The sequence below is a fragment of the Hirundo rustica genome, chromosome 6, assembly GCF_015227805.2.
Source record: "Hirundo rustica isolate bHirRus1 chromosome 6, bHirRus1.pri.v3, whole genome shotgun sequence".
Classification (NCBI taxonomy): domain Eukaryota; kingdom Metazoa; phylum Chordata; class Aves; order Passeriformes; family Hirundinidae; genus Hirundo; species Hirundo rustica.
This window is the reverse complement of record NC_053455.1, coordinates 42,670,680-42,698,285: the sequence shown is the minus strand read 5'-3', so window position 1 is coordinate 42,698,285 and position 27,606 is coordinate 42,670,680. Positions and strand designations below refer to the sequence as shown.

The 27,606-nt window shown below is 35.0% G+C and overlaps 1 protein-coding gene across 3 annotated transcripts in view; it reads right to left on the bottom strand.

Moving 5' to 3' along the window:
* LRRC4C (leucine rich repeat containing 4C) overlaps positions 1-27,606 on the bottom strand; it is a 508,382-nt gene that overhangs the window by 199,284 nt on the left and 281,492 nt on the right. Inside the window, exon 5 of one of the 3 annotated variants that reach the window (XM_058421147.1) lies at positions 10,631-10,769. The exons of 1 other annotated variant lie outside the window; for it this stretch is intronic. The gene's annotated coding sequence lies outside the window, so the exon portion shown is untranslated. Of the gene's footprint in view, positions 1-10,630; positions 10,770-24,952; positions 24,968-27,606 lie in introns of those variants that run through there. One more of the 3 variants, XM_040068324.2, reaches the window with a different exon arrangement.

Genomic DNA, 27,606 nt, shown 5'->3' with positions numbered 1-27,606 from the left:
CAATTCCTTCAGTGTTATATAAACAGACAAGGGTTTTACTTAAAGGCTATGTGAAATTATAAAACTGCTTGTTATTGGATTTATATTTTTTTCCCATGCTAAAGTATTTAGACCCACATTCATATCAAAAAATTACTTAACCCCTTTTTAGGTCTGCAGAGCTCATGATTTTAACAACTTGGATCTCCAGACTTGAGAAGATATCTCTCCTCAGCATGGATATACTTATAGCCATGTGAGTTTTAGCAGTTGGTCTTTAGTGCTGTTTCAGCGGATGATTCATTTATTCTGTAGGTAGAAATAAGTATAGCTAATGAGATCACAGAAACATTCTGACAGCTTTGATGTGAATACAATCCCTATATTAAGAGCAGTGTGTGGAGGAGTAAAGGGTGGGATGTTCTCACTTGTAATTTGAAATAAGTTTGGTGGATCTCAGCACAGTGCATAGCAGACTGATGTTCAGAAAAATCAGCAGTCAAACTAAAATGGGCACCATTCTTAGCAACAGCAGCAAAAAATAATGATTAAATGGGCACAGTAAGATCAAAACAGACTTGCCATGCATTTGCTTAAGGGAAAGTGTCTTCAGAAATTTGATGCCAATCCCATCTGTACAATGAAATGACGGTTAAGCCAACATCTTAATGAAAAAAAAAAAAAAAATAGTTTCTAAAATATAAGTAATAGATTTTCAGATGGCTTAAATCTGTTCTGCTCTACTGACTTCAGGAAAGCTGTGCTATTTTCCAGAAAGTTTTAAAAAAATATTAGTAGTTACCTATCACCTAAAGATTTTATTTCTTCTTGTATAGCTATGCTAATTTAATGGTGTTTTTCTCTCAGAGGAAAACCCCTAAGAAGCTGTTATGATCCTCCACCCATGAACTACCCTGCTAATGCCAGTTTTCTAGGGTATGCAGTATACATCTTGCAGCTCTCAGACACTGAAACATTTTGGCACAGGTAGTACTGAGATCAGAAATTTTGTGATTCTTTTTGTAGAATAAAATAAAAAACATACATTTTATGTAACCATTATCTTCCTCCACAAAACAAGTGAGCAGCACATTGGCTGTATGAAAACTCCTTCTCATATCTGAATGGAAAGGAAACTAAAGGTAGAAAAAAGCATTACTATTTTACCCTCCACACACTTAAAAAAAAAACCAGTAACAATATGAAAATTTTAATGTATGCAAACATTTCATAAATTTATACTATTAAAGCAAATTTCCTTCTGTAAGCTTATCGCCTGTCCATCTTTCTATAGAACAGCCTTGGAGAGAGGGGAGATAACTATGTTTTCTTGTGTGCAGAATCTGGGGGTTTCTAGATTCGATTTCTGGGGGAATCATGATTCGATTTCTTTATCTGTACACAGGAACAATGAGTCTAAAATACTTTACATCTTCAGTGAGAAGCTAGGAGGCAGAAACCTTCTAAGCTCCCTCTGGAATAATAGGAATGGGAATAGGACTGAAGACACCTCGGGCAAATGAAACAGACACACTGATCAGCCCCAAACAAGTTGTGACTACCCTCGTACTCCTCTTCATCGCATTTGGATCCACTTTGATGGCATGATATCAAAAAGCCATTACAACACTATGACAAAACGTGGAGTTTTGTTATCTTCCTCTCATGTTTTGTCTTTTCCTTTAAAACACTCTGATTCCCTGTTATTACAAATATAGGAACTTTTCAGCCGCCAGTGAATTGCATAAAAATCTAGTGACATTGGACTAAACTTGCCCTTGATAGGACATCTAACCTGCATTTGTGATTGAAAACAAAAACAACGCCCCCAAAACAAACAAAAACACAAACAAACAAAAAAAGCAAAGCCTGCTGTTTTAGGGGAGTGTAATGAACCTAAATCTTGCTTGGTAAAATTATATAGGAAGCACAGGTTGTTTGTAAGGCTAGGGTTCCATAAAGCCAATCCTTAATTTACATCTATTAAATTTTTATGTATCTAACAAAAAAGAGCATAAGAGCATGCAAATGCAAAAGCTGAACAAAAGCATGAATTTCTCCCCAAGATCCCACTTGCTCATTACTCTGAAAGGAGTTCTAATGTTAAAAAGCTGCACACAGCCTCCCACTAATTAGACTCAGTTTTGCAGGCAATCTTTATTTCCTTGTATCACCGGAGGCTAAAGGATTGAAGGTAGCCTAATTCAATGAGAGGGCAATTCCTCAGAGCACTAAAAAGATAATAATTAAAGGATACTGGCTTGAACTAGGTCCACACACTGTCTTTATACACCTCATACATCTGTTGTGGAGGACAGAGAGTGAGGAGCTGGATGCCATATGATGAAATGTGAGTGAATACAGTGCTGCTTTTCACAAAACCACAGTGAAATTACTTTCCTTCACTCTTTTCTCCACTCTGCTATTTTAGTTTTTTATTGTTTTGATATATAAGGTATTCACTTTGCTAGATCTATAGCTCTGTATAATTGGTGGAATAATCTCATGAGTGATTTTACCAGTAGTATTGGCAGTAATCCAGAAAAAGCACTACAGCAAACACTATGGTTTTAATTTCCTTATTTATTTTACACAGGTTTTTACAAAACCAAAGTTCTTATGCCCCAAATCTGTAAGGCTATAAGAATCTAAGAGTTTCCTATTAATACATTTGCTAGAGAAACATAGATTTATCTAATGCTATCCACTATTGCTAACAAAGAATCCTAACCGTACTGAGCAAGCTCTCATTTGTCAAGAAATAGGAAGAGACAGATTAATAATAATACTAAAATATAATAAAGCACTGTATTTTGATATTAGCACGAAATACAAGAGTATTTCTCAAGTAATCTCATACAGATTATTTAGACATAAAAAATGTAGTGGATTAAAATCTTACATCTGGAAACAGAACAAATAGATTACTAAAATATTTTTTTAGAGTTCAGTATTTTTCCAGGCATATACATTTCACATAATTCAAATCAGTAATTTGTTATTTTTAAATTCAATTTGTTGCTGTTAGCCATATGTCTAAAAAATGCAAACCTGTAACTTTCATAAATGAGTCCCATAGTGAAAAAATCCATCATAAAGCCTGATGGATTACACTGGATAGTTAAACTGTAGTTTAGTGAATTCAAGTTAAAGTAAGTTAAACCATATAAAAAGAGACTGAGTTTTGAAACAAAGGTATTAACAAGCTTATCTGTCATAAGTCATCAAATTTCCCAAATCAATGCAGTTTATAAAAAAATTAGAAACACAAAAATCTCTATCAGCAGTGAATGACGAACAATGATACTAATCCTGGTAACAACCATGGTAAGATGTTGTTCCTGTACTTCAGGTGCAGATACAAGCTGCATCATGCTAACATTTTATAAATACAGATGAACTGGACAGTAAATGCTGAGGAACAGTAACACAGCAACAGAGCAGCCAAAGCACAGGAAGCTACCAATCTAAAGGACAATGGACCTCTGTCCACCAGCAGTCTGCACATCAAAGAAAACCATTCCATGTCCCATGAAAAAAAAAGCTGTAAAGAGAACTTTTGAAGAAGTCAGCTATAAAGAAATTTGTGACAAATTCACCGAAAATGTAAAGGTTGGTCTGGGAGGAAAACCTGAATGAGCCAAAAAAGAAACAAACAGGAGGCAACTTCACACTAATGAAAAAATAGTTGTATTTTCAAATGCACTGTATTATATTTGGTAAGGTAGGGGCAATTTTTTTTCCAAATACAAACAAGCAGAAGTTTGATAGAGTAGCACAATACAGTAACTGAATTCCAAATAAAGGCTAGTAAGGCTAATCAAATAAATTGCCAGAATTATCATTACATGCAGTCTTCAAACTATTTTCTTTCCATAAATCTCAGCATATCACAAATGTTTTCATATTTCTTTATATAGTTGCATGGGTTACACATAAATTAATATATACTTCTGAAGTCAAATACAACCGAGAAACAAGTGGGCCAGTAACTGTTAGATCACAAAGACATAATTGAAAATCTGGATTTCTCCATGTGCAAAATAGTTAATAGTCATCCTAACTCCTGATATACTTTCTTCTGCTTACATGCCTTAACACTTATCCAGTTGCATCAATAACATGACTTAATTTCTATTCCCTGCTTCTGAACATAGTCCTAAAAGTCATGCCATTTGCACTTTGAGGTAATTTGTTGACAAAAATAACTTTTGCCATATGAATATCCATCATTCAGAAGCTGGAGTTATCACCACTACCATTAAAACGAAAAAACACAAACAAAAAAACCAAAAAGCCCCACAATCCATTATTTTTCATAATTCATTATATGACATGAATAGAGTAATATAGAAGGAAAAAACTGAGTTTCTGGTCACTTCAGAACATTAATTTGAAATATGCTTTTATATAGTAAATGAAATATACAGAAATATATTTTATTTATCCATAACAGTATCCATATATAAAACTATAGGAACCGATTTCCTGAAATGCTTACTGCCTTAGCTTCCACTGACTGGATTTTCAGGAAATCAACAGAACTGGAAATCAGGTCAATGGCTCCAAAGCACACTCTCCTAAAACTAATATATCCCCCTAGAAGAAATAGGCGTTGGCTCAGGGTAGAAAGAAGTTTTTTTCTCTACATCACTCACAAGCTCTTACATTCCCAGATCCAAACTGAATTGGGTTTTTTTTACAGTTAAAGAAATACATGAGCCTACTGAGGTTTTACTGACCCAGTAGGCTCTAAAAAAATTCCCTGATGCTTTCTTGGCACTTGCAATCACTTGTGACCTTTATTTTCTAAGAAGAATCATTATTACCGCCTTGCATTCTATGGTTCCCTACAGGATACCACCAGCCATATGTCAGCCTTGCTCAGGGGGTTCTCATATACAACTCAAAGAATTTTACACCTATTTTCTACTGTTCACTGAAAAATATGCTTCTTTTATTCCATATTAATTCCTATTGTTTCAATTAAATGAGGACTTCTAATGTACAGTTAAACACACAATAACTTATATAAATTAAACACACAATAACTTATATAAAATACAGAGACCTGTCAGTATCAGTAATTTAAAAGCACTTAATTTTCATTAAATCGCATACATGAAGCCAGATATGTGAATCAAGACAGCAGAAGATAATATTTTAAAGACCTTTCTAGCCTTGCAACTAATCACTTGATCATATACCATTTTGTGTGATGTTCCCATGATAATGCACTTAACCATAAACTTTGATCTTCCCTCATACTCTCCACTTTGCTCATTAATTCACCTTCACAGTCTATGATACTGTCTCATAAGCCATGACAGAGACTCATATTCTTTATATTTTTTCAGTAATCTTCACTCCTGTGATGTGGGAAATTTTCACTCCTGAGTCTCTAAATTTTGGTATCTCATAATTTTGCAGCATTGGAAATATGAAGGGTCATGGGTAAAAATAAAAAAAAAAAAAAGGAAAGAAGGAATATAAGAGATGTATGTAGGAAAGAGAAAGAAGTTATCCATTCAAATGGTATGGATCTCAAGATGTAAAACAACAATATTCAGACCAATAAAAGAAACAAAAGTCATAAGATTATTTTGTTACTTAATTGTTACAGTCCAAGATGGTTTCTGTTATCCTATCTAGGGTGAATCACATGGCTATCTTCTTATTGGTTTGGTTTGTTTTTTTAAACTGTGGTGAAGGAGTTGTGGATTAAAGAAATGGGATATTATTAAGACCGGTAAAAGTTCTAAACTTGTATCAGTGACTTCAGTAGCTTTAGCATTTCCTAAGCATGATAATTTCCTAAGCAATGTTATTTGTTTCCTGGCGAATAGACACTTGAGAGGAGTCTTCAATAATAAGTGTCATGTCCTTCCACAGGGAATTTAGACTGTAGGAGATTTTAAGTGCAATGTTTGATCAGCAACATAATGACATAGCTTCACATGAAAACTACCTGGGATGGCAACAGGAAGAGTGAAGAGGAATGGTCATTTAAGTCCCAAAGTTACTCTCACAACACAGGCAGTGTAGTGCGTAGAATAGTCCAGGAAATACAGTCCACACCTTGAATCCCAAGTAGAGCTGGCCACACACTTCATTTGCCTCAGGGAACACAGAATACGCACAGATATATGCTAAATATTTTAGACATTCTAAGAAACGAGAAACATGATCCTCGTGTATTTCAACTGGAATTGTGTTCAGTTTTCACTAGTGAAAATGCCCTCTTTGACGACATTAAAAATACAATATAAAGAAAAGAAGATGGATATAAAACACTGGTGCTTATAATATTTCCATCACTCTAATTATTTTCTTCCAAAATAATTAATTTTACTATTTACAAGACTATCCATAATTCAACATATTTTTACATATTCAGAGGCATTTCTGTTATCTTTTAAATACAGTTATAATAGCCCAATTATTAATTAAAAATAAGTTAAAAATTCAAATACCCTGGAACATTTCAGAATTCCTCTGCTTTCACATTCCATTATAATTCACATACAGCCCAAGTTTTCTAGAGATTTTTAAACCATGCTGAGAGACATGGATTCAATGGCAAATGATACCTCTAAAAAGGAGGAAAACCCATGGGAAAAGCTTTAATCACAAATATAGGCTGTCCTGTGGACTGGGATAAAGTTTTACTGTTCTTAAATGCTACTAGAAAAGTGTTCAAGAGAACATAATCCCACAGTCACGTCAGTGAAATGTGCCAGCAGAAGCAGTGAGCCAGTCCCCGAGTAGAAAGTAGGTTCACCTTTCTGCAGATGAACAGTAAGAAGCAGGTGTCATCAGCTACTAGCTGCAAGAATTTATATTATTTTCCAAAATACCTTCACCTGCTGATGTCAGGTCAGTTCTTTGAGGGCTAACTGAGCACTTTCAGCCAGTTGTTCACATTCTGGAATAACAACTGGAATAATATTCCTCTTGAATGTCACATAAGGTGACACAAAAGTGTTTCAAATATTTTAAAATATATTTGCTTTAGCTTTTTGCTTTTGACATTTGGACTTCTGTACTTTTACTATTTTTGCCCTTTCCCTTTGGTCACACAGTAATTAGTTTCTTCCTTCTTCTAAGTATGAGAATGTTAAGAGTACCAGTAACCATTAATACTGAAGTTTTTAACATTTCTCACCTAAGAATAGAAGCTGTTCCTAAAATAGCTGTTGCTTTGAAATTCAGGCAGTCAGAAAACCTTATGCAGGAAGGACTAATCTCCAAGTTGAGGATATATGAATTTATGATTGCAAGGCTACCATTTCACAGATTTTTCAAGCATCAGTCTTTAAGTATAGTACATTGATGGTCAATCTGATCCTTTGGAGGACATTAAAGCCTAAATATTGACAATATTTTTCATACTTTCTCACAGAGGATTTTGAGGGCTATACAATCTGGATTACAAAGTCACAAAGTTGCAAAGTATTGAGCCATTATTTTCAATTGCTTTTTTTAACATGAAGCCTGCAGAACCTTGAAGCATTGTATCTGCTTTTTTGACAGTGCATTGGTTCTCATTCTTTTCCTGGGGAAAAGCTCCAAGGAAATTTTGCTGATGCAGATGACAAACTGTGAGAGGACAAAGCTTCATCAGGTCCAATTAATTACCCAATATGAGTATGAAATTTTGAATATAAATGCTATTGATACATCATCTGTTGATGGGTTATAGCAGCCATTATTTGGAATGTTTGCCTTCTCTTCCCTCAATAAAGGTTAGTTGTCAAGACTTTGAGCTGCATTCTGAAATTTGACCCATAACAACACAATTACTAAGGTACTTCTATTTATCTCCTAAGTGATGGAAGGCATAGCTGAGCCTAAGGGCATCCTGAGACATATTTAAAAAGATTTGGTCCATTGTAAATAAATTGTAGATAAGCCAAGTCATTCAGAAAGGAAATTAGTTTTACATATGCCCATTGCTGTTCAAAAGATAGGAAAATTTTTGAGTTTATCTTCTTGTAATTTATTTTCAAGTTTATCGCCTTGTAACTTATTCTTCAAGTTACACCAGCTGAAGAAGATAAAGTTGCTTGTTACTTTTAAGATTTTTATAAGGAATTGTTCCTACAGTACACATAATGTACCTGATTTATTTACATTAAAATCTGCCATAAATTCCAATTTCTGTGTCCATCACAATAAAGTATGTTTAAACACAGACATTATTTAAAGCTAAGGCACCCATGGAAAAAAATGGCAATATCATAACAAATGTATTTAGTGCACAGTGTTTTAAATGCTAGAGGCTTTTGGAATTTATGTCCAGTATTAGATAATAAGTTTGGCTGATCCTGTAGAATCTGCAAACCTACTATTTGAGATGGGGAGAGAAAAAAAAAAAAAACAAAACCAGGATTACTGCTGTAATACATCCCTGCATTATCATGGCAAGCTGCATTGTGTTGACCCTGGCTGGATATCAGCTGTCCCTGAAGCCCTTCTATCCTCAGCTGGGCAAGTGGATCTGCTCTACCACAGGGAAATCTCTGCTCTGGTGCCTGGAACATCTCTTCCTTCTCATTCTTCACTGACCTTGGTGTCTGCTGAGCTGTTTGCTTCATGTATTCTCTCTTGTCACTGTTGCTGCCTGTTGTACAGGTGTGGTTTTTGGGGATTTTTTTATCCCTTTCTTAAAAATTTTATCTCAGAGGCATTTCCACCATCGCTGATGGGTCAGTGGTGAGTCCATACTGGAGCCTGACGGCATGGGCTCCATCAGACACAAAGGAGGTCTCTGGCAGCTCCCCACAGAAACCCCTCCTGCAGCCCTCCAACTACCACAACCTCACTGTGCAAACACAATACACAGCCTGGGAATTTCTAAGTTTATTCAGAAGATAACAGTATGGGTAATTAGATAATATAAACACCATATATGCCACTTGTGCTTCCTCAAGTATTATAAAAACCAATACATTTCAAGCAGAGGTTCATGGAATGTTAATTTTAATCCATAAACAACAGTTCTCTTCTGCAGCACAAAAAAAGCAATCCCAGAATGTATTTTAAAAAATATTTCTGTAAATAAAAGACTGACAGTGTTACTACCAGACATATGAATTGAGTAATTTTATATAGTAGATAAAAAAGTTCCTGGTATGACTATTCAGCAAATATTATTAAAAATAAAAAAATAAGCCCACCAAAACAGAAAAACCAAAACCAACCAGTCAACCAAAAATACCCACCAAACAACAAAACCCTGAAGCTCTAAGAAATATAAAAATAAATAAGCAGAATTCCACCCTGCATATGGTAAACAGATTGGAGATAGGAATTCTCATGGACAAGTGGCAGTAATGGAACAAATACTTATAGTGCTGTGATAGCTTTAACTCTTTTTTTCCTACAGGGAAGGGAACAAAGGACTAAATATCAATTCAGACAGATCTACATCCATGACACTTTCACATTTTGAAAATTTACAGTTTCAATATTTTTAAAATTTGCCCTTAAATTAATACAAACCAATGAAAAGGAATTCTAATTTAGTTCATCACCATCATTACAAGTTCTCCAAACACACCAAAATCTTTTCAAAACCACCTCTCAGTAGTCTCCAAAACATGACAGTCACCACTGCCCATTAATTTCTGGTAGTGTTATTAGAAAAGATACTAACATTCCACTAGAAGGCATACTAAAAATTGCACTTCAGGAAAATGATTTTCCATACATTTTAAAATACTAAAAAGAAAATTAATTATTCTTTAGAAGAGAACAATGTTCTTTTTTGATTTATACAGATTGTCTTTCTTTGGGGGGAAAGAAAGAGAATTGAAAAAATACTGATATTCTTATAATATCATTATTTCTAATTTTTTTAGGATTGATGTTGAATCATGAAGGCTTTTAAGTCTGGATGGTTATGGAACTCAAAACACAAAATAATTCTCACTTAAACAGCACATTCATGTGTAGGATAAAGCCTCAAAAAGTGCTAATACAAGGAAAAAAAGAAAAATCAAAACTGATTCTTAACCTCCAAAAATCTATTTACTATATGAAAAATGAAAATGTAAAATTCCCATTCCAGTGCTAGTAGCCATCAGAATTCCCTTTTCACAATCATGGCTGCACAAAAAAAGACAACAAAGTGAAAAACCGGATTGAAAGATGTTCTGTACCCTAAATTTCTCTCATGATTCAGTATTCCTCTGTACAAATACATAGTAAAGGACTGTGCTCAGTCAACATACACTAATGTTCTAATAAAAAGCTCTCTCCTTATTACATCCCAAATCCCTTGGACTGCATGCAGACTTCTCTGACTGGTAATGATTAATGCTTAGCTCTATTTTATACATTAAGCACAAACAAATGACTACAAGACTGACACAGATGAGTCACAACAAATTCATTCCCTATAATTTGTGTCTGCTATCAGTGCAGGAGCTACAGTTACAAACTTAAAAGTCACTTTGAGATCTGTCGCAAACACTGATCACCAATCACCCATTTATACATTTTTTTCCTTATAAAACCTTGTGTGAATAAGGGAAAAGTTATAAATGAACAGGCAAGAACAAAGTTTGGACAAAAGGTAACAGCAGGCCTTAACAGACACACAATATTAAGGAATGAAAGAATGGAAGGAAAGTAATTTTCAGTTTACCTGTCCTCAGTAATTCATGGCACTGTTAATTGTCCTTCATGTCAAAGTGTTGTGTATTTATTTTCACAAAAGGTACGCTGTGTCTTAGGATATGTTCGTATTAATAACCTCCACTGCACATTCCTGTTTTTCTGGCAACCTGTGCATTTTGAGGGGGGAGAAAAGACATTTTGTGGTGTGGTGTCTCTCATACTAGCAGAACATGAGATTATCATGTGCTTCATTATGAACATAAAAATCTGGTGAATAATTATGAAACAGAAACACCTCTAAAGTTCAAGCAGTTGAAATTTCTTAGGCGAACCACCTAAAACATACAACCCATAAACAAAGACAATGAAAGAGAAATCATCTAGTTTTGACTAGGAGTTATGATTCTGTTCTGCTTCTCTTAATCAACAATAATTTTAATAATAATGTGGAACCTGTTCTTGAGACACCACAAAGTGGGCAGTCAATGCTACACTCATTATCCCACTTACCAGACAAATATTTGCTAATTCACACCAGAACTCAATGGCAAAGAAAAGTCACTATTCTTTTCTTAACAGCACACATTGAAATGCAGCTAGTTATTTTATTGTGGGTTGGGTATATCCAATCTTTATAGCATTTTACAGTATTCGGCAGGAGAGCTGTACATTCAAGGCCGAATGTATAATGCTAGGGAACACCTGAGAACTTGGGAATTCTCTGTGCACACACTGTCTCTGGCAGGAATTAAATGCCTGGTATCATCACCATGACACACATAAATCTTCCCTACTAGCTGCAGATCTGAACAGTTTGGGGTTTTTTTTATCCCCTAGGACAAGGTTTTCATCATTCTGATTCCATTGCAGTTTTATATATGTGTGACAGTCAGTAATGGTTACTTATATATTTTATTAATCTGGAGCTACTTTATAGTAGCTATAGTAACTATTGCTTTATAGTAGTAGTTACTGTGCCAAGGAAAACAAAATTCTAAGGCAGCTATGTACTATATTAATTTTGCACAATGTAGCTATTCAAATACCTGGAAATGTAATTTTTCCTTTGAAGTAAAAAAAAAAAAAAAAAAAAAAAAAATCTGTTAGTGACTAGGGTGATCTGTAATTAATCAACAGATCACAGACATACCTGACAAGTTCATGCTAAACATCAAACACTTCCACAGAAAATATGAAATCACTCAAATACCAGAGGACTCATTTCTTCTGCATTCAGATGCAATGAGTGAAGGAAAAGTGAGGGATAAAAATACAGTAACATTCCTTAATTTGAGATATTATAATATTTGAAGTTTCTCCCATGTATCATACTTGTTACATAAATAATACTTCTGTATTACTAAAATTGATGTATCTACTTAAAAGGCAGTGTGGAAACAAATGTTTTGAACACTTCTACCTCGTTTTCTCTTACAAGTGATTTTCTATCATGTTGCTGTGTGTTATTTGGCTTCATATTGTATTTCATTTTTACGTTGGGTTTTATAATTTTCCTGTTCCCCTGGAAAATGTAACATCCCGAAGTTTATCCCTGCCCTTCCACCAGCCCACCTCCCACATGGTTCCCTTCCTGGAATGTAATCCAACTCTGTTCTACTCCCATCTTGTCCCTGAATGGGTAGTGGCTTGTCCCCTCCCAGAGCCCCTCCCCTGGATATAAGTCCCACACCACATGGCCCTCGCACTCTTGGTTCGGGCAGTGAGATGAGGCTCCTGACCCAGGATGGAGCAGGAGCACAGAAGAAAAAATGAATAAAGCCCTGGTTTCACCCTCGGATGAAGTGGAGACCTTCCTTTGCCATCGATGGGGTCTCGCTCTCTCTGCTAAGGGAAAGGTTCTCGGCTGCTCCTGGGTTTTGGGACTCTGAGGAAACTCCTGTGAACTGTGGTTTGTCTCTCGAGCTAGCCGGGGTGAGAACGGAGCCGGAGGGCTCCGTGAGAGAGACAAACCACACTATCCCAAAGACATATTATCACTTGTTTTTATTAGCTTATTGTGATCCAGTGGGTTTATTAATTAACTGTAAATTGTCTCTGTTGACTGTTTTATATGTATATAAGAAAGATTAGCTGCAGTACCTAGAAAAGCAAAATCATTATTTAAAACTTAAATGGAGGGGTCTAATAGTCTCTTATCATCAGAAAGAATTTTTATTTGGGCACAGAGGTTAATTTTTTTTTTTCCATATATATGAAATATAGAATAGAAATAGAAACATACTGAATCTTATACAAAAAAATATAATAATACAATATATAGGAAATAGAATATAAAAGTAAAAAGGTGTTACTCTTAAAGAAGGGGGGAAAAAAGCTTTATACATACACCTACACCACTGATATATTATTCATCTTCCATAATAAATTAGAATAATCAGGGGACAAAAATAGACACAAGAGAGAAAAACCCATCAGACATTCACAGTCACAGATTATACCACAGCCTAATTTACTATTATATAAGGGAAAACTAAAAAAACCACAGCTGTTCTGAAACTTAATCACCAGGATCATTTGAAAACTTCATAGTAGAAAGTCATTTTTTTTCTCTTGTGCTGCAAGATCAGAATTTGGCATAATTCCATTAGAACAATGAGAACCACTCTGTCAAAAAACAGGTTGTCAGGAGGTACCTATCAACTATTACAAATTAAAAATTACTAGATTTTAAATTAACCTCAAATATTTCATCTGCCATCAGTAGTTTATCTTTCCCAAGGATGCCATGTTATCTTTGGCAACAGTAGATTAAGGGATCAGATGACATTCAAGTCTGCAAACTAGATCACATACTTTCCTTCTTTGTAAAGAGGCAGTGAACATTATAGATTACTCCATAATCACATGTAACAACTACCTCATAACAAACTGTTAAGGTAACTAACTCTTTAATAAAAAAAATTTCTTGATCTGTTTTGTATTTTTTAATATAGCACAAAATCAATTAGCACCTAATATTAATCCAACTTTGCCAGTAGTTTGCTGAGTTATTTCAACAACCACAGACTTCAAACACAATTCAGGGAAACGGATGTTGGAACAAGTACTGGTGACAGAGGGACTCAGACTGCAGAGTTTCTGTTTCTAATTTACCCATATGTTTAAAGTGGGTCAGCAAGAGTAGAAATGGGCATTATTCGGAGAAAAGCACTGAGCATAAGGATTTTATCTTTTGGCCTATGTTTTCAATCTGTAAAATGACAATAGTAATTCACTGTATACTTTATATTTGTATGTGTAAACAATAGACAGAACTATTCATAAAATGCATATAACTGATGACAACCTCAGACATGTTCTCATAATAAAAGTAATAACAGCAGTAATCAATAATCCTTCTATTGTTAAACAAGTACTGTATTATGCTATAATTGCCACTGAGGAACTGCCTGGAGTATAACTACAATTACACATTATGATTTGTTACTGAACATTTTCATTCTGTGTTTGGGAATCACTAAGAATCTTAGAGGTTGGAAGGAGTCTGTGAAGACCATCTAATACAAGGTCTAAAAAGCATGTAATATTTTGAGGATGTGCTAAAGTAAGCATCAGTTTATTTGTTTCTCACCCTGCCTCTAACATCAGAGATTCCTATTTCCTCATCATTTTCCTAACATACAGTGGCTACTGAAGAAAAAGACTGATCTTTCATCTACTAGTAGCAGAGTATTTGTTGTTTAAATATTACAGAATCACAGAATCATTAGGTTGGAAGAGACCTCCAAGATCATCAAGTCCAACCCAACACGAACCTCAACTAAATCATGGCACCAAGAGCCACATCTAGTCTCTTCTATTCTACTATATTTCAGCAACCTGCTAGTGCCTCTAATTGCCTCTAATTAAAGTGACCCTTTAATTTCAAATTATAATTAGGTTTTGCTTTCTGATAGTTTGTCAGTGTACATATCAGTACACTCCATTTTCTCTTTTAAAAATACTATTTCTCAGTCTGATGTGATTTCTCTGTTTCCACAGCAAAGATTGCATTGTTATGAAAGGACAAATTCTCTCACCATATTGTATTTAAATAAAGCCTTACTTTCACAGTCCTTCTCCTCCCTCACAGAAATTGCAAGGTCAAATTATTTCACATTACAAATATGTAAATTAGGAAAACCCATAGTGTTCCCTGATGAGTGATGACCTAAGACTAAGTTGTTTGGATTCTCTTTCTCATTGCATAATGATGTGGGAGAAAAAAAAAAAAAAAAAAAAAAAATCTGTAAGCTCATATAGCTATCACAACTTTCTAAAGGATGTAAACTTTCAGTACCTCATTCAGGGCTATTCGCTTGTTTCATGATGGTTCCATGCTGAAAAGAATCTGACTCCCAAATAGATAAGTCAACATACCACATTGTAGAAGTCTTGGTTGGATTTATACTTGGGATTTTATGGAAGTGAGTCAATTGTTCCTACTAAGCCAATAAATCCTACAATTTGTTGGCACAGTCTGAATGTAACAAACAATGTGGACATCTATTTCTCTTACTAATGGCCTAGGGAAAATAAATTAAAATGTTTTTGATACTCCAATTCTGAGAGAGACTTCTGGGACACCCAGTGAAGTACATTGACTAAGAACTCAGCCATAATGTTTTGAAAAAGGATTATTGCTTTCTTTCTTGAAAAACATTCATGTATCACAGAAAAATTCTTGCATGCATGAACGACCATAGAGCTTTTGGAGATACAGTTTACAGCCATGTAAAATGGATTAATTAATGACAGGTTGATAAACCATTTCTTTGCCACTGCATAGGGAGTAGGTCACAGTTTAGCCACTTTTTATAAAGATACTGTCTTATTCCATCTTTGCTTTAAACAGACATTTCTTTTGATGGGGTATTTCTCCACTCCAAATGATAATTTCATTTCCCTCCTCCATAAAAACTTCTCTATTTCTCCATTCTTAACAAATTTAAAAGTGCGAGCAACACAACAGAAAATAACTTTCACTGCCATGAACCACCTTTTTCAACCCATTTGCTGGTGTCTGGCTTTGAACGGACTCAATAATACTTGTGCAGAATTAAAACTACACGAGGCACGTGGCAAGCAAAACAGAAAAGTTTTATAACCACCTCACGCAGGTGTGAAAGATTGCACATGTTGCAAAATGGGGTGAAAATGGTTATATTTAATTATGGGGATATTCAATCACGGCCCAGGATGGCTTCGCTTTCAAAAGATAACAGGAGGAGAGCCTCCCCCTCATCTTTGCAAAGGAAGCTGCACGGTTCAAAACAAAACTGTGAAGGAGCACCACCAGCTGATTCAGAGTGCCCTCTCCCAGGCACAAAAGGTTTCCAGAGAGGAAAGTCTTCTCACATTGTGTTCAAATGTGTTCCTTCAACTCCTAAATGTAACAGAAACAGCTTGAGGTGCGATTGGTTTGAGATAGACTGGGAAATGGGAAAGTGCAGTAGAAGTTTTTGCTGGTTGTAAAGCTTTTAAATGATGTCTTCTGTATACAGTTTGCATGAAGTTTCAGAGTAAATACTACTGATATTTTAAGCTTCTGTGTAAACACTGCTAACTTTAACACTGCATTATATTGATTTAAGTAATTTTTAGCTGGCTTAAACTAAATCAAGATATGACACATTCTGAAACATGAATGTCTACACTGGCGTTTACACTGAAAGAACTGAAGCTATGAGTCATTACAGGGTTTCAGCACAAATTGTATCTGGACTTAAGTCATCTTCATATACCCAGTGAAAGATGCTACTCAGTTAGGAAAGTTATTATAGAATTGCCTTACCACAAAGAGGAAAACCAACCTATGGACACAGGGAATAATCATATCATAACTACTATTTATGTATGCAGATAGTGCAACTATTTTCCACACCATGACTGGCAAATTTCAATTATTTAATTTATCAAGACAGGACAGGATTTAGCTTTAATTAGAAAATTAAAATTTGCTAAACAAGAAAAATTTTGCATTTACATTGTTAGAAAAAAGGTCTTGTTTATTCATCAGCAACTGAAAAACATAAATCACAGAATTTATTGGTATACACCTAGAATTCACAGACATCTAAAAACTTTAGTCCATATGTAATTAAGGTCAAAAAGGGACAGTCCTATTCTCAGAAATATAAGGATATAAATAATTGCTATATAACTAAGCAACTGTCATGGGTTAATACAGTTTAGTTTTTTAGTTATAGAAAAATGTAGAATAATTCTCCAGGTCAGGACCTCGGAATTGGTTTAGAAAAGACAGAGACCTATCAGAGACTTAGTTGGAATATTGGCATCTGTTCTGACCACTGAAAATTGTTAGCTGCAACTTTGGGAAGTACCATATAAAACCCTGTGAATTTCCCGTCGGTGGGTCCTTTTCCTTCTTTCCTTTGGCCAGAGAGAGACAGGTAACATCGAGCTGGGCCTGCTGCTCCCTGCTTTTGGGGGGAGCTGCCCTGAGACCTGGCCGGATTCCATCGGCTCCTGGGTGAAGGGGCGGGGAAGGAGAGGTTGCTGCTTTACAACAGCTACTTTCTTCAGACTTCTCTGGAGCAGGGAGAGATCTCTGCTGGGCTCCTGATAAGAGCTATGGGCTTTATTTGGGCTGAAGCCACCCCGATTTACACTGAGGGGTGGGCTGAGAAGGCATTTATGATACTGCCTGGCTTTTTTTATGATTCCGGACTGCCTGAGTGCTCCGATATCTGATGTTTCTGTGAGTTCTTCCTCCCTCACCAGTGCGGCCTTGAACATCTAACACCACGAGCTACAGAGGGAGAGACAAAGACTCCGAGCAGATTTAACTTTTTCTTAGCAACATGAAGCTTCCAGAGCTTGGCCCTTCTCTGAGAGAGTAAGAAAGGACAGAGTGAACATAAAGAACAAACATCATGAAGTCAGTAGAGCAAGAGTGAAAAGACTATTGGGCCAGAGGGTTGAAGAGTTGGTTGTTCTATTCTTATTTGAGCCATGGAAATGAACTCTATGTTTAGGTCATTCCTTTCAATCATGGGAAAGATATGCATTTGGGGAAATGGTTGTTTTCATTTGTGTGTGGATTCGAGCAAAAGTGTTTGTAATGAACGAAGTAATATCCTATAAGATGCTTGAACAGAGATAAAGATGAGAAGCCCCCTGCACCAGTGAAGAAGTGAGAAGTTATCTCTGTACCTTGAGGTGAAGAATCCTTTGCTTTGGAGTTATTCATCTTTAAAAGGTGACACCCCAGTATGCAAAGTCTGAGACCTATGACCCATAAGCAGCTTGGGAAACTGCTCCTGGGAGGGTCACAAAGGCAGGTTTTCTCCGGGTGGTTGTTCTTGTGACAGTTTAAAACCCACAAGAGAACTGTTCTAAGCTGTCAGTGGGATCCATGACTCTAGAAGATACTCTTCCCCTAATGAATTGATGAAAGACTATTGTCAAATAGTGAAACTGATTGAAAATTACAAGTTTTATCTCTTTATGTTATTTTGTAAAAAAGTGAACAGTTTGTGAGGGGAGGGAAGAGTGTTTTTGAAGTTTCATTCCATTTTAGGTTTTTTTCCAACTTTCTTTTTTTCTATTCTTTTAGTGCATGTTAATAAAACTATTTGTTAATTTTAAGGTTGACCCTGCTTTGTTTTTCTCCTAGTCTTTCTCCCACAGAAAGAGTAAGTACTAAACCCAAAATTTATTAAATGTGAAACCACCCCATTAATCGGTGTTTCTTCCTGGTTTGAAATTAAAACTATAACAGCAACATCTTACAATCAGATTAACTTAAGTTTTTGGCATCGATATTATGTTTTACAAATACCTTGGAACCAGAATTTGAGCTTTATTATAGTAAGATGGTATTGTAAAAAGTATCTTATTTTCCCTTCCTTACTGTGTGCTCAGAATTAAAGACAAACTGATACACATACTGCAATTTATGAATGTAAGACAGGTTCTTATCTCTGAGAAAGTCAAAATAAACTATTCCATCATTATTAGTCAAATACAACTGAAAAGAAAAATGAAGCAAGCAAGCAAACAAAAAAACACCTGAAAACCTATAACCTAAATTTTTACAGAAATATATATTTCTTATTGTTCTTTGCAGGTTTACAGATTTAGTTCTTGATATTTTCTAGTAAAATTAATTCATACGTACTAGAAATAGCATAGATCAAGCAAACATCAGTCTAAATGTCAATTTTCTCAAAAACCTTTGATCCAAACAGAGGTTTCTAACTGGATAGAGCCAATATATCTTATCTTCTCTAGGATCCTTTAACATGCAGCATTAAACAGAGAGTTGCCATGGTGTTCTTTTTATGTTCAGTATAATTTGATATATTTCATTATATGCAGTTCAGAATGGTATATCAAGGCACTTGTAAATATTGCTTTAGGTAATTTCATCCTCCAGCGATTAATTTCAATTAAAATACATTCTTCACATCATAAAATAATAGCAAACACTTTTGGTGGAAAACCCAAGTTGGGGGTTTTTTTAAGTAGTATTTACTTATTTCAGCAAAATGGCATGCCTGTAGGTACATACTAAGCTAAATAGAAGACAGAAGTTTTGCTTTTTTCCTGAGAACCTACTGATTTGCAATTTCTTCCATCTCTGCCCAGATCCATCTATGAACAGAACCTCCCCTCCGAGTGTGTGAAAACATATATATGACCACCATTAACAAATTAAAAAGATAAAAGTTACCAGACCAATAAAAATAAAACAAGAATTAGTATACAAGCCTTCACATCTACTACAATATTCATAAAGGAAAGATGAAAGTTTTTATCACTCCTCTGTCCATGATTTTCCCCATGTGTGAATTATTATTTCAACAGCTTGCAACCAATTTATGCTTTTCTGCTCCTTACCCCACCCCACCAGTGAGGAGCTGTACACACGAATTTGGGAGGGGACACAGCCAGGACAGCTGTCCCCAGCTGATCAAAGGGACATTCCACACCGTATGGCATCATGCTCAGTATCTTAGGGCAGAAGGAAGCGGCTGGGTGTGGAACATGATCAGAGTGATGGCATTTGTCTTCCCAAGTAAGCTCTATGGCTGTAGAACCCCAGGAAGTGGTGAATGAATTCCTTGTTTTGGTTTATTGCATGCATAATTTTTGTTTTATCTATTCAATTGTCTTTATGCCAACAAGTATTGTCGCTGTTGGGATTCTCTTCCCACCCCACAGTGGCATTGTGGTGAGGGAGGGTGTGAGCAGCACCGTGGTACTTGGCTGCTGGCTGGGGTTAAACCATGCTGTGAGAATTACATATAACTGCCCTTGGGAAAATGAACCTGGGAAAAGATTGGCACACACTGCATTGATCCCTGCAGCAATCAGCAGAAAATGAACACACATTGACCAATGAGTGGAATAATGGCTTTGTTGACAATCTCAGTGAAGTTCAACCTCTACAACTAAGTGGATAGAGAGCTAAAAACACAGACATGATAAAAATAATCTATAATCTCTGTTTACTGTTTTATAAGATCATCTCCCATTAGTCACATCCATGTCCAGATGGCCATGGATCAAGGATCATATGTCACTTCTGATCCCAGTAGTTTCTTTGCCCTGAAAACATTCCACTCATCAGAAAATTATTTCTACTTTGTAAAATGTTAAAACCACTTATTGTAATATTATTATTATTATTATTATTAATTATTCACCCCTCTTTACCTCTTAATTAAATTCAGAAGAAGTCAGCAAATCCACAGCGGACTTATGGTCCCAATTTATACTTGCAAATATTGTGAGGTCCCATGAGTATTATATAACCGCTGATACATCAGTTGCACATGACTTTTCTAAATGCATACATTGCATAAGAAAGAAAACAAAAGAAAAATAAATCACTATCTCGGATGCAAAGATGCAAATCAAGAAAGTATTACATATCCATCTAGAGACTAGATGGAAGAAGAGACAAAGATTATTTTTTTCCTGCTTAAATAAACTTGAATTAACCTTAAAGGTAACATTGGTAGAACACTAGAAATTTTATGAACTGTATTAAAGCATAACAATTTTGAAAGATAATAAAAGTAGCCAATTTTATTTGTTTTTTTAAATCCATAACAAACAATCAATAATGCAGTGACATGATCTTTAAATCACTGTATTACTGAAAAAACAAGGGTGAAGATGTGTTTACAACAGTGGAAAGCAAAATAGTCCCATTGAAAATAAAAAAAATTAACTGCTCATTGCTTCTTTGCAGAGATTCCATTAATCAGGCATGTAAGTGGCAGGGATATTTGGCACTGAAGTGGCTGGGCTGTTCAGTCTGGATATCCTGCATTATCTTTTGATGCCAAGAAATACGATTATTCAGTCCTCTTCATTCAGGCTTTTTAGAAATGTAAGTAGATTCAGCTGGAAAACCATAACTTTCTTTTGTGATAATTGCTATAATTTCTAATTTCAGCATAGCAAAAGCCAAGGTCTCAGGAAAATAAAGAGGAAAAGAAGAAAGACCAAAGATTTTTATACAATTTACCAGCACAGACATATCTATATACACACATATATACATATGTATATATAAACATACATATACATGTATATACACATATATACATATACGTATATATACACATATATACATATGTATATGATTATATTTTATTATAGCGGAATAAATATTAAAGTTACTCAAAAGCAGTGGGAGAAGTGCTCCCAAGAACTGCACATCTTGGAATTTTCAGGAAAAAAAATCATAAGATAGAAGATGCAGATATATGTGAAATGTAATACAAAGAAATGTAGTTTGACTGAAGGTAATTATCCAACCCTACTTTGACAAATATTTTAAACAAGAAAATACCTAGGGTTTTTTATGCTTATAAAGTGTAATTTTTTTATCTGCATTTATTAAATATCTGAAAATGGAGAAAATAAATTGGATGACATTTACTAGTATATACAAGGTCTTTCACTCACTGAGTAAAATTGATTTACATTAAATAGTGCAGTCTTATAAACTATATATGGAAGGACTAAGGTGAAAAAGTTTAATGCTACTAGAAGTTACTGGACAACCAAGAAAACACGATCATAATCAATCAGCTGGAATTGTTCCACTTTTAATGCAACTATACAAAACCTAGTCTGACCTCAGTAGATCACAATGCATGTGCAAGGAATATTAATTCAAGCTGCAGAAGATAACACGATCATCATTGAAAGAACAGAATCCAGTCTAATAAGAGGAACTGGAAAATGCTTAGTTCATTCACTCTAGAAAAATGAAGGTTAAGAGACAGTCTGTAAATGTATTGGCTTGTTAAAATTAGAAAGATACAGAGAACTTTTAATGTAAAAGGCAGTGTCATAAAATCACATATGCATACCCTAATGCATTCCTTAATAAAAACAGAAGAAGACTTCTGAACCTTAAGATGGTGGATTTTCTGTAACAGGCTTGCACTCTGAGAAGTGAGGACAGCTGTCCTTTCAAATCTACAGTCAACTAAATTCAGGGAAATTTGTTTCTGAAGATAGGCTGAATTGATTTTAAGAAGGGAAAGACACGATCTGGTGGTCTTGTAGAAGAGAGACCCAGAGTCAGTAAGGCGCATTACAACAACAAAAGCAGTTTTAATTGGTTTTAGTCTCTAGTTAGCTGTATTCTCACACAGGAAATATGTTGACCATATTCACATACTTATTCTCCAGAGATAATTTCCAAAAAACACACATTTCTTCAGTTTGAAAAGCAGTCAGTGACGTAAGCCACTTAGCATGATCTATTATGATGCCCACAAATATCCTTAAAATACAGCATTTATTTTGGAAATCAAAAATCTTTATGACACTTACCTTTCAGAAGATAAACAATGGTGGTACTTTAGGCATACATAAAATATAAAAGGTCTCAAAACCAACCAGAAATCCATGCAAAAATTGAGTTCTACAATTATTCCTACTTGTATGACTGTTTACTTCAGTACCTCCTACAATTAATCATTCCTCATCACCCCGGCTTTACTGACGGATTTGTTATGGGTGGATAAAATGATGTGCATGCACATCGAGGAGGTGTTGCAATATTCCAGACATTTTCTGTTACTGATTACACAACAGTGGAAGTTGAACACAGAAACAAATTCTTACTAGAATTTTTTTGTTGAGGCTTTGTTTTCTCCTCTTTTTTTTTCTTATAAATGTTTCAACATAGTGGTGCAGCTGAACTATATGAGCAACTCCAACACAAACTAAAAAAGACCTCAAGATTAGCATTCTGCAGAATAACAAATGCGTTGAGAGAGAAAACAGACTGGAGCTGGAAACCTTTTCAGATCTGCAGTCAAAACTTTGTGAGCACTAGATACAGACAAGCCACGTATCAACATTCAACAACTTACTGATTTATCCAGCTGAATATTTCTCCTCAGGTAAAATTGTGAGGGTCATATTAGTAACTCTTCAGAGACAACATACAAATAGAAATAAAGGTTCTATTTCCCTTCCTCTGTTGGAATCATTTTATATCCTATATCAGAACTTCATCTTACTGATTTTGCAAAAAGAAATACCTACTCCTGACTGAATCCAACACCCAAATGTAAAAGAACTTTTGATTGATATAATTGTGAATATAAAAATATAAGAATATAAAAACTTCTTTTGGGGGAAAAAGGCTAAATGAAAACACATATAATAAACTAGATGAGAAGTAACTCACTTTTAAACAGTAATAAGATTTAACACCAAAGTATAGCAACACTGTCAAACTCCTCTGTTTCTTATGCCTTCACCTATATAGGGCCTGTATCTTGGTTAAATACCACGTGGGAAAGAGTTGTCTGAAGCAGATTACCCAAAAATACAGTATATTCACTTTCTGAATCTTTATTGATTGCCGTGAGCAAAAGAGAGGTGATTAAGCGTCTCAAGACTTTTCATGTCATGGAAGACTACAGGAAAATAAGAATGTGAACTAGAATGATAGGGTGGCAGAGTCTGTAGACCTTCAAGGAACAAAACAGACTGAGATGTCAAAAAGTCCTGCTGTGTCAAGGATAGCTGAATTAAAGTTTTCTCACTGCCCCAACAAATACTGGAACAACAGTCCCTGGAAACAGTTGCATTATAAGACCACCATCCCCAGTTATTTGACAACAAAAAGCCAACAGCAGTAAGGAAAATTTCTCTTTGCCAGTACCAAAATTCAAGATAAAAATAACCAGGATCAGATCTGTTCTTTATAATTTATAACCCAGTTTGGGGATAAATAACACAACTTACAGATACAATTCTTGAAATTCCAGTGACAAAATATAATTGCACATTTGTTTTTCCTCCTAAAGACAGCAAAACTAGGGAAAATAAAGGGTGTCAGCTTTTTTACCATACGAGTTTCTCATCCATTTTTCTGAAATGTGGTTGCAGGAAATTAGGGAGTACAGAGACTATCATAAAGAAAGAGTATGTCATAAACACCTGTGTAACAGCTAAACCATTAATTTGTTCTATTTCCCTCGTACTTGTTGAAATAATCATTCCTATTAGATGTTTCTACATAGTTTCTGGAGGACACATTTATGACACAATATTAATATCAGATACCATTCCTTGATAGGTAACTCATAAACCTCTTCCCTAGAAGAAATACGCTCATTGTTTTGATGGGCTTTTTCTGTGTTAACCTTAAATCACAAGTCCTCGCCTCTTGCTCTCAGAATTTCTAAAATGACCATGTACCTTCCCTTGACAAGAATTCTCTACAGAGTGAACTGAAAGTCAAACCAATTTTGTATTTTAAACTTACTCTGCCTACCAAGTCAGCTCAGAGATACGATAGGAAGTTAGGAAGTTTGGAATTAATTAGTTTTTTGGTACTGAGGCCCGACACATACAGTAGGACAGGACATGGCAAGTCTACATGGTTTTTAACATTTAATTAATAACAAGTTGTCATAAGTATATTATGAAAAATTAAAAAAAAGGATAGAAATGCATTATCAAGAGGAAGCTTAAATTATGATCAACATAGTAACAGAAGATAAATACTAAACTGATTAGTATGGTAAATGGATGTTATAATTATTATTCTAAAATAATCTCCTAAATTTGTAGAGGAATCCAGCACTAAAATCTAAGAATGTCAGATTGTATATGCTTAGATTTTAACTCATCTACAGGAATCATGTATTATTGTATGCTTATACACAACGGACAAACAACTTTGAAGCTTAAAAAAGATGTGGAGGACTACTACAAGATTTCAAGATTTGCGCATGAATAAGGTTTGCAAGGTACAATTTTCTGATGACAGGAAATAGAAACAATGTGCTAAACAGTAAGGGAAAAGCATTTAATATAGTTTATGTCGGGGGCTTACCCTAACATTGAGGTGGTTTTAGGGTCCTTGCTCCTTTGCACAGCTTCGAGTCGAGCTGAAGGAAGAGACGGAGTTCTCAGGTTTAGATTTTTCAATGTTGCATACTTCGTTTATTGTTTCTTATTTTACAATTTTCTCGGAGTCCGACAAGATGTTCGCAGCTGCATGGATTCCTCACATCTCCCCCCGAGCTGGGCTGTCCTTATCTTTTATACTAATTACTACGTATTTCTTGTTCACTATTTCTTACCAATGTCTATCACTATTACTAAAAAGGTCATCTTTACTTTGACCTAATCCTCACTAACTACTTTGTGCCACGTCAATGCAGCAATGGAGTGAGGGAAGGAGAAGGAGAAGAAGAAGGAGACAATGCCCCAGATTCTCCATCTTGTCCCCATTCACTTCTATGCTAGGAACCTAAAACTACTATTTTCTCATTCCGTGATAAGCTAAACTACTATTTTTCACATTCTTGTGGCCTGTAAACCTTCTCTCAGTGTAGGAAGTTTTTCCCATGGACTGAAATCAAAGCCAGTGTCTCTCTGAGCTCTGGGCTGGGGTCCCAGACCCCCCTGCCCAGGTCCCTGACCCTCCAGGGCAACCAAAGGAATGCCCTGGACTCCAACAAGTTTATTCTCCATTATTGCTCTTTAACATATTCCTCTGGGGAAAGAAAAAAAAACCACAACAACCAACCAATAGCAAATTTTTCCACATACTACTGAGAATACTCATCAGTGTTTAGCATTTTAAACTCACAGCATCAATGCTGACAATATCATTGAATCAAATATTATGGCTAGATATCTGAATGCTTAATGACTGCATGACTAAATACATCTGTGTTCATTAAGGCTAAATCAATGATAATCAAAATTCTTGTTTGTGCCGCAAACAAACTGCTACTAGAATTATGGAGAATTTTAGATCTTCACAAGTTCTTCTGTTTTCATACAGCATTATGTGTTATCAGTTCTGTTGCAGGACTTGTTTTGGGAGATCAGATATGATGAGTGGAACTGAGTCAGACTGAGACATGAATCTGTGTCTGAAATGACAACCACACACTCTTGTTATATTTTCTTGGTGGATTTTTTTTTTTTTTAATATGAAGATAATGAGCAGAAATTGAAATCTAATTACCTAAACTTGAATCATTGATTTTATATATCTATAAATACTGCTATAAAATGACAAAAAAAAAAAAAAAGCATAACAAGTGCATCTCCAGTATCACACTGAAACACTTTGGCTAGATCTAACCTATTATCTATTTATTGCACATATCCTTATGTATCACAGAATGACTCATAGAGCTAAAATAATAATTTTAAAAATATCTAAATTTCATGCTGGATTGACAGCCCTGAAGACTTAAATTTTTTCCTCATCCACAGTGCAGAAACAGTGTCAGTATCTGTACTACTAGCTCATCACCACCCACTTGGAAGAGGCTATTGTTAAAGGTAAAAGATTTCTTAACTTTACATGACAATGCCTACAGCTTTGAGTCATATATGGCCTCTTTTGAAGGGTTGATAAGCACCTGCATTTCAAACTGACTTTCAAAGAAATTAAGGGCAACTTGAGTCTATGGAAAGTGGAATGACAAAGTGTGCTGAAGTCATGCACCTCAGATTCTAGGATCCTAAATTAGCAGTTATCTTGCAAATAAAAATAAATCCTTTGTTTCTTAAATAAGATCACAAAACAAATTCAGTCAAGTAATTGCTACAGCTGTGCTAGAGCACACCATTCAGTTAAGCAAATAACCCAGTATCATTCTCTTAAAATTGTGGACAAAAATAAAAATATTGAATAAAAATATCTTTCCTTTATCTCAAGAACAGGAACTGCATTAGTACTAAAATTTTCATAGAGAAAGTGCTGCTGTATTTATCTGTTTTAAGATTAAACTTTGATTAATATAAGTATTTCCAAAGTATACACCTATATAAATGCAAATATATACGGCATTAGTCTTCTGTGAAAAGGTCTTACTAAGATGGCAATTGTTCCTGTGTAAATGTAAAATGATTTAATTATAATCCATATAATCTAAATTGAATAGTTTCTGTTTCAAAGACTCACTTGCGTGGTGCTAAGAAGCTTGGTAATTTCAATTAGAAATAATATACAGCTGTCATGCTTTCTTTCTGAAACACACTATTATAATGAAGTTCTTAGATTATTTTCCTGTAGGGCATTATTAGTACCACATATCACACAAAAGAAAAGCTTAAAACAGGCTTAAAGACCTACTTACCTTTTACCACATTTTCATACATTTAGTCTCAAAGAAACATTAATGGAAACACTACGATATCTTAGCAATATTCAAAACAAAAGAACTTATGATTAAAAAAAAAAAAAGAAATATGCAATAATTGTTAAAAAATCAAAAACTGTCAACAGATATATGAATGTTAACAATTCAGAAGAATGTTCCTACCAAACAAAAATTGAATCTATAATGATTTTCTGGCAAGCGTTGACATTTTTATGACGACCACTGTACATAAACAGGATTCATTTAACGTCAAAGAGCTGTAGCAGCCTAAATTCATTGTGCATCATTTAAATAAGACTTTAAGCTAGACTCATATGCCTCACAGGAAGAAACATTAAGTCCTCTTGTAACAGTTATGTCC